The sequence below is a fragment of the Hesperophylax consimilis genome, chromosome 21 (assembly GCF_061612785.1).
Source record: "Hesperophylax consimilis isolate HC1 chromosome 21, BYU_Hcon_1.0, whole genome shotgun sequence".
NCBI classification, from domain to species: Eukaryota; Metazoa; Arthropoda; class Insecta; order Trichoptera; family Limnephilidae; genus Hesperophylax; species Hesperophylax consimilis.
The window spans coordinates 8,436,606-8,442,776 of NC_142856.1; positions in this window are offsets into that span (position 1 = coordinate 8,436,606).

Sequence of the window (6,171 nt, forward strand, 5' to 3'; positions counted from 1 at the left end):
TTTTTGTGGTAGTTATGACAAAAAATAGTTATATACTTAGTGTCGTAAGTGTCAGAATGGTGACGACTAACAACTGATGTCCAGGGTCATGACTCCGGGAGCATCAATCGTTTTGGAGGTGGAAAAAAATCTCTTGACTGGAATGACGTCAATTCCAGAGAAGATACGTACAAAATATGAGTACAATTTATATACATTACACGGTGAGGTGTGACAAAGAAACAAAAATAACAAAAGGTTTATACAAAAGAGCATAGTAGTACATGTATGGGTGAGAAATGATTAAAAGCCACAGTTGACACTTCTGTGTTTTTAGAAAAAATGAGAAGGTTACCTTGCAGAGGTCGAAATGCGAGTTTTTATATGAAACTAACGCGATAAGACATGCTGTTTGTCTGCACGAGGGCCAAATCTCGTGGGACAAAGGTAGAGCCAAAAGTTTGTTAGCTATGTGTGTGTGACCTAGTGAAGGTGATGTCCAATGTGTCCACGCTTCCTAGTTTGACAATATCTTTCACGTGGTAGTTACCGATGTGTTTACCAGAGGCGTCCGATAGGGTATACACTACATCTGAGATTTTTCTCAGCACTTTTGCTTTAACAAAGCGAGGAGCCAGTTTTGCAGAGAAGTACAAAGCACCTTGTGAGAGTGTGTTGTTGCGTCTCCAAACTGTGTCGTTTTCCTTAAAGGTGACATGTTTCCTGCGTAGGTTGTATCTGTTTGTGTCAGCAATTATACTGCCGGGTTGAAATTGCGGCCCTTTTATGTATTTCCTGTTGTGGAATGCTGCGTACTTAATCAGGACGTTTTTGGTTTTGTTGAAAGGAGAAATATTCCTGTCTTTTAATTCCTTTTCTAAACTTTGAGTACTTTGAGAGCAGATGTTGGCTATTATGCCTAAGGAGTTGTTTTGAGGATTCATTTTGTGGAAGTTGATTTAGACTTTGTGAGAAGAAAAAAGAATTGTCTGAGTGTGTGGCTGGTTGTTTTTCAAAAAAAAATACCAGGGGTTTGCTTGTGATGGTTGGTGAAGAATTTTGTGAAATTTTTCAAAGTCCTAGTATGGAAAAAAAATGGCCAGCGGTTTCCTTGTGTTTTTGATGGAAAAATTCCTGAGATAGTGCGCTTTTGAAAAATTTCCGAAAAATTTTTCAAAGTTCCAATTATGGAAAAAAAAATGGCCAGCGGATTCCTTGTGTTTTTGATGGAAAAGTCCCTGAGATTGTGCGTTTTTGAAAAATTTCCGAAAAATTTCAAAGTCCTAGATGAGTGAAGGAAATTTTTGAAAAAAAATTTCCAAGTCTTTGATTTGAGAAAAAAACGGCCAGGGGTCTCCTTGCAATTTTAGTGGAAAAGTCCCTGAGATTGTGCGTTTTGAAAAAAATTTCCGAAAAAGTTCAAAGTCCTAGATGAGTGAAGAAAATTTTTGAAAAAAATTTCTTTCGAAAAAAAATTTCAAAGTGCAGATTTCGAGAGAGTATTGTTTGTTTCTTTCAACAATTAATTGGAGGGTTGTTTGTGATTCGAGACAAATTGTCTGAATTTAAGCAGAACCAGTGTTTGGTTATTTACTCGTAAAGATTCCCTTTCCCTTGGACAATCGACAGGCCATTGCGGAGAAGCGCCGAGGGTCCGGGTTTACGTCAATCGCGAATCTCAATTATATGTAAAGGGTAAGTCGGCTTTCAAGACTTTTCTTTCAAAAAGGATACTCTACCCACCTTTATTACATATAAAGCGGAATTATCAAATGACAGAAGGGCGTTAGTTTTCCTTGTCTATGTATTTTGCAGAACGATGCTGGCTTATGGCTCCACTAACAAGGAATTTATTTTGTATCATGTACAAGATTTGAAACTGTTGAATTGTAGATTATTGTAGTTCATTCTCTCTAATAGTTGCACTTGGAAAGTAAACCATTGTGGTTTTGGATCACTATGTGATGTTTGAGATGTCCGAAAAGAAGTAAATGTTGGTTGCGCACCTTGTGATGGAATACCGGTACTTAAAATTTTGTCGAGTGACGATTCGTAAAACTTGTAATTTGACACCGAATGGTTTTAATGTGACACGGTTGTTTTAAATTTGACGCGATGGTTTGTAGAATAGCTAAGATTTATTGGAAGAAAACATTGTTATTCAAAGGTTAATACAAAACAAGGCATGAAAACAGAGTGAAGGAGTACAAGATTATTTCCAATTTGACCTCCCGATGGACGATTAATTACCAAAAAAAACCACGTTTTTGCGCCAGTGCTAAGTATTGGTTAAACCGGGAATCGAACCTGGTTATTAAATTGGCTAAGCTCAGATAAAATGGTAGAGAGATGAGGCTCGTGTACTATCAGGGGCGGGCAGCTTCTTTGGTCATCAGGCTCGTCCATCGGTTAGGAGGTCAAAAGGTAGGTTTATCACACAATAATTACACATGAGTAGTAAGGCACAAGGTATATTAATTGTCTCGAGAAATACAGGTTGACATAGATCTCCCTACTAACTCTCTCTACTAATTTGTGACGACCAGATAAAGCGTGGATTCTACATGAATTTACGAGAATTGAACACAAGAAAAGGGGGAAGGTTGAAAGCTTACGATTCGCCTTGAGATGTGGTACATCATGTTGACCCAGGTTTCCCGCGCTTAAAAGGCAGCGGTACTGATGGTGTGGTAATATGCACTCGGGATTTTACACGAGAACGGGACTCCATTGAGTTTAGTTCGAACCGAGATAATAAACATGACTGCTAGTTTGATGGCGAAATGTATCTAGTTAAACTGGAACGAGATCGCGTCCGTTATTGCGTAATCATGCAAGCCATGCCCGCGAGGGGTTTTCGCCATCGTGAGCGACCGTGTTGCTAAGACCAAGGTCGGATTTGCACTGCCGAAGCGCGCTTAGGGCCGCCCGTGTTGACCGCGAGCAGTGTGGGTGGTCCAAGTCGATCACGTATTTCGACCATCTGGTCGCGTGTGTCGCAACTAGTGAGGGGGAATTGGGGCTAGTGTGCATCCTTTTTATAGGGTAACTTGTATTACGTAACAGTATTTGTGTCTGTTTTTTGTAAATAACGTTGTTTGACATTAAGCCTTCAAATTTCAAGACAGTGTAACTCCAAACGCGAAGACATTTGACCTTGGCCTTAATAGTAACACACGTTTTACTTTAAAAATACCAATGTAGAGGTATGTCAACTATTAAGATTGACTCGATTGAGGGGTGGTCTTAAGTTTTGTGTATTACGCCATTTTTCCTTTCCAGCCTTTTTCTTGTCATCATTCCCGTACTCAGTATAGCACTTTACGTTACCAAGCTTAGTCTCCGGAAACTTACACATTCATTACCACCCACGGTGCTACATCTTTTAACATCCTTAATAAATGTACTCCACTGGCAGCGGTCCTTCGCTTTCCCTTTTAATTTTCAATTCTCACGGCCGTTGTTCCCAATCCTACTGATCAACTGTTGAGCCGAAATTTTGGCTCAACACTGCTCAACTATGCTCTTTCCAACGGAAAGGTGACAACTGAGCGATTAACTTAAGACATACAAATTAAAGGAAGCCAAAATACTGGATTAAGCTTTCCGCAGTAAATAAGTGTTATAAAAAGTGTCGACAGAGTGAAAAATATTCGCAACGCCAAGGCACAGTGGCATTAAAGTCAAGCTAACACATTTTTTTTAACATATCTCACATGCTTGCTTAGAAAATTATAAAAAAATCGCTTTACGTTTTACAGTATTTAAAAAAAATATATGCATTAATAATAAATACAATAATTGATTCGTCAATAGTATTTTAGCATTGAAAGTTTTACTTTGATGTCATTTTATTATCTATGAAAGTGGGCGGAGCCACTTAAGATAATCAACAGTAAAGATGTTTGGAAACAGGCGAATTGAACTTTACTGAACAAATCACTTGGCTGTTCGGACCCTGAGATTGATCGTTCGAAATGTTGGAAACAACGTCCTTCAGTCTTTCCCGTTCTCTGCTTAATCCTCTACGATACAGTCTATCCATTTCCTCAGCCTGCCTCTGGGTCGCTTTCACTTGATCATAATTTAATATCATCCTTATTTTTCTCGGTATGTACTTATTTTTCTCGGTATGTACATTTTCTGGCGAAGGCTCAAAGATGTTTCGAAGTATTTTTCTTTCACAAACTGTTAATTTTGTTAAATCATTTTAGGTTAGACACCATGTCTCACAAAATTTTAGTTTTATACATATTATGAATTTACACAAACCAAATTGATATTCATATAGAAATTCCATAAAGAAATATTTTGAACTTTTGCTTTAGCTTATCACATTTTTAATTATTTAGCTTTAATTTTTCTCTATCTTTTCAACACCGTTTTTTTTTTGAATAGGTACTTATTTTTACAAAAAGGCTTAATTTTGAATAGATGTTAAAATAAATGTTATGTACAAATATATAAATAAATATCCTTTTTCAGGCTTCAATTTCGTGTCTTTTGTATCTAAACTGCACACGATAATCGAGGAAAAGCCTAGTTGTCTAATTCTGGGCGACTTTAATGCCGATATGAATTCGAGTGAGCTTACATCATTCTGCTCAGAATATAGCCTACACATTGTGGATGTTAACATACTTCCGCCCGACTCGTGTACACATGTAAACAATGCACATAATACAACCAAGTGGCTCGATCATTGTCTGGTAACTCAGGCAGTACATAACACAATTGAAGGTATGTATATTGACTACAAGTACGACTGCTCTGCTCACAGACCAATGCAAACTACTCTAGGAACTATCAGGCTTCCTACATATAGCCCTAGTTGTACAATAGTAGGAGATCAATGCCGATGGGGGCCCAAAAGTCAAGCACAAAGCACAAAGTCAAGTGCAATCCCACTCCAGATATGTCCAATTGACAATAGGTCGACTTGATATAATTTGTGGAACCAACACAGCAAATTATGACAGTACCATGATAAACGCAGCCCAAATCGATGATCCATATAAAAAAATATTGTGCAAGTATTACGTAACTCAGCAATATATATGCGTTTAATAGTGGGAAATGCATACAAATGGAAGGCTATTAAGTGAGAGGGCCATTTTTACCATCATTATGTTTTTTATTGTACTCACGGTACCCTAGGTACTCAGGGTACTCAGGGTACCCAAGTTTTCGCACATTTCGGAGCACCTCCAAAATCTTCACTGGCTGAAGTGTCCTGAAAGGATCCAGTACAAGCTATGCTGGATGGTGTTTAAAGCTATCAACGAAATGGCGCCACCGTATATTACTGAGCTATGCATTCCGGAAAATACTGGTCTAAGGCAGTCAAGTCTTAGATCAGCGACATCATCTGCAATTGGAAGGTTGAAAGAGCCTAAGCGAAATCCGAACACTAAGTTTGGTGATCGTGCATTCGGAGTATCCGGCCCTAAGGCTTGGAATAAACTTCCTGTGGAATTGAGATGTATAACCAGCCCAACAGAATTAAAAACTCACTTTTTCAGACACTCATTTCCATAAATCCGTCATTCTATCCAAATATTTCTTTTTTTTTCTTTTTTTTATACTGTAATTGTTACATTACCTAGCGGTTCCGTTTATTCAATTTTTCTATTAACTTGCCTACCAATGGACAATGGACAATATCAGCGGGAACATAACAAGTCAATCGGTTTAATTGTTGGCAGATGAATCATCTAAATGCGTTTAAGATTGACGATTGATTTTATTCATTAATTTCATTCATTTACATATATATCCAGCTAACAATAAAACACCCTAATATAATGGAACTTCCTTCTTCTTCTGGCGTTAGTAAGATTAGATTGTTAATATTAATTTTAGTTGTAAGTTGCTAAATATGTAAATACTCGTATATATGTCGTTAAGATAGTAGTTATAGGCCTTAGTCGTAAGTCACTAGATATAAGTCTTAGAGATAAGTCAGTAGTTCTAGTATTAACTATTTAAGAAATATATTTGTACAGCGCCCTTGAGGTGATTTCTCACGAAAACGGCGCTATATAAATTAGCCAAATATTATTATTATTATTATTATCTATATCTTCACGCGGAGAAGGGGGACATGTACGTATCCAGGGGCATCTGTGGCACGTGCTACACTTACTTGGAGATGATTAAATCCTGAGAGACTGCTCAATGACACCTACAAAT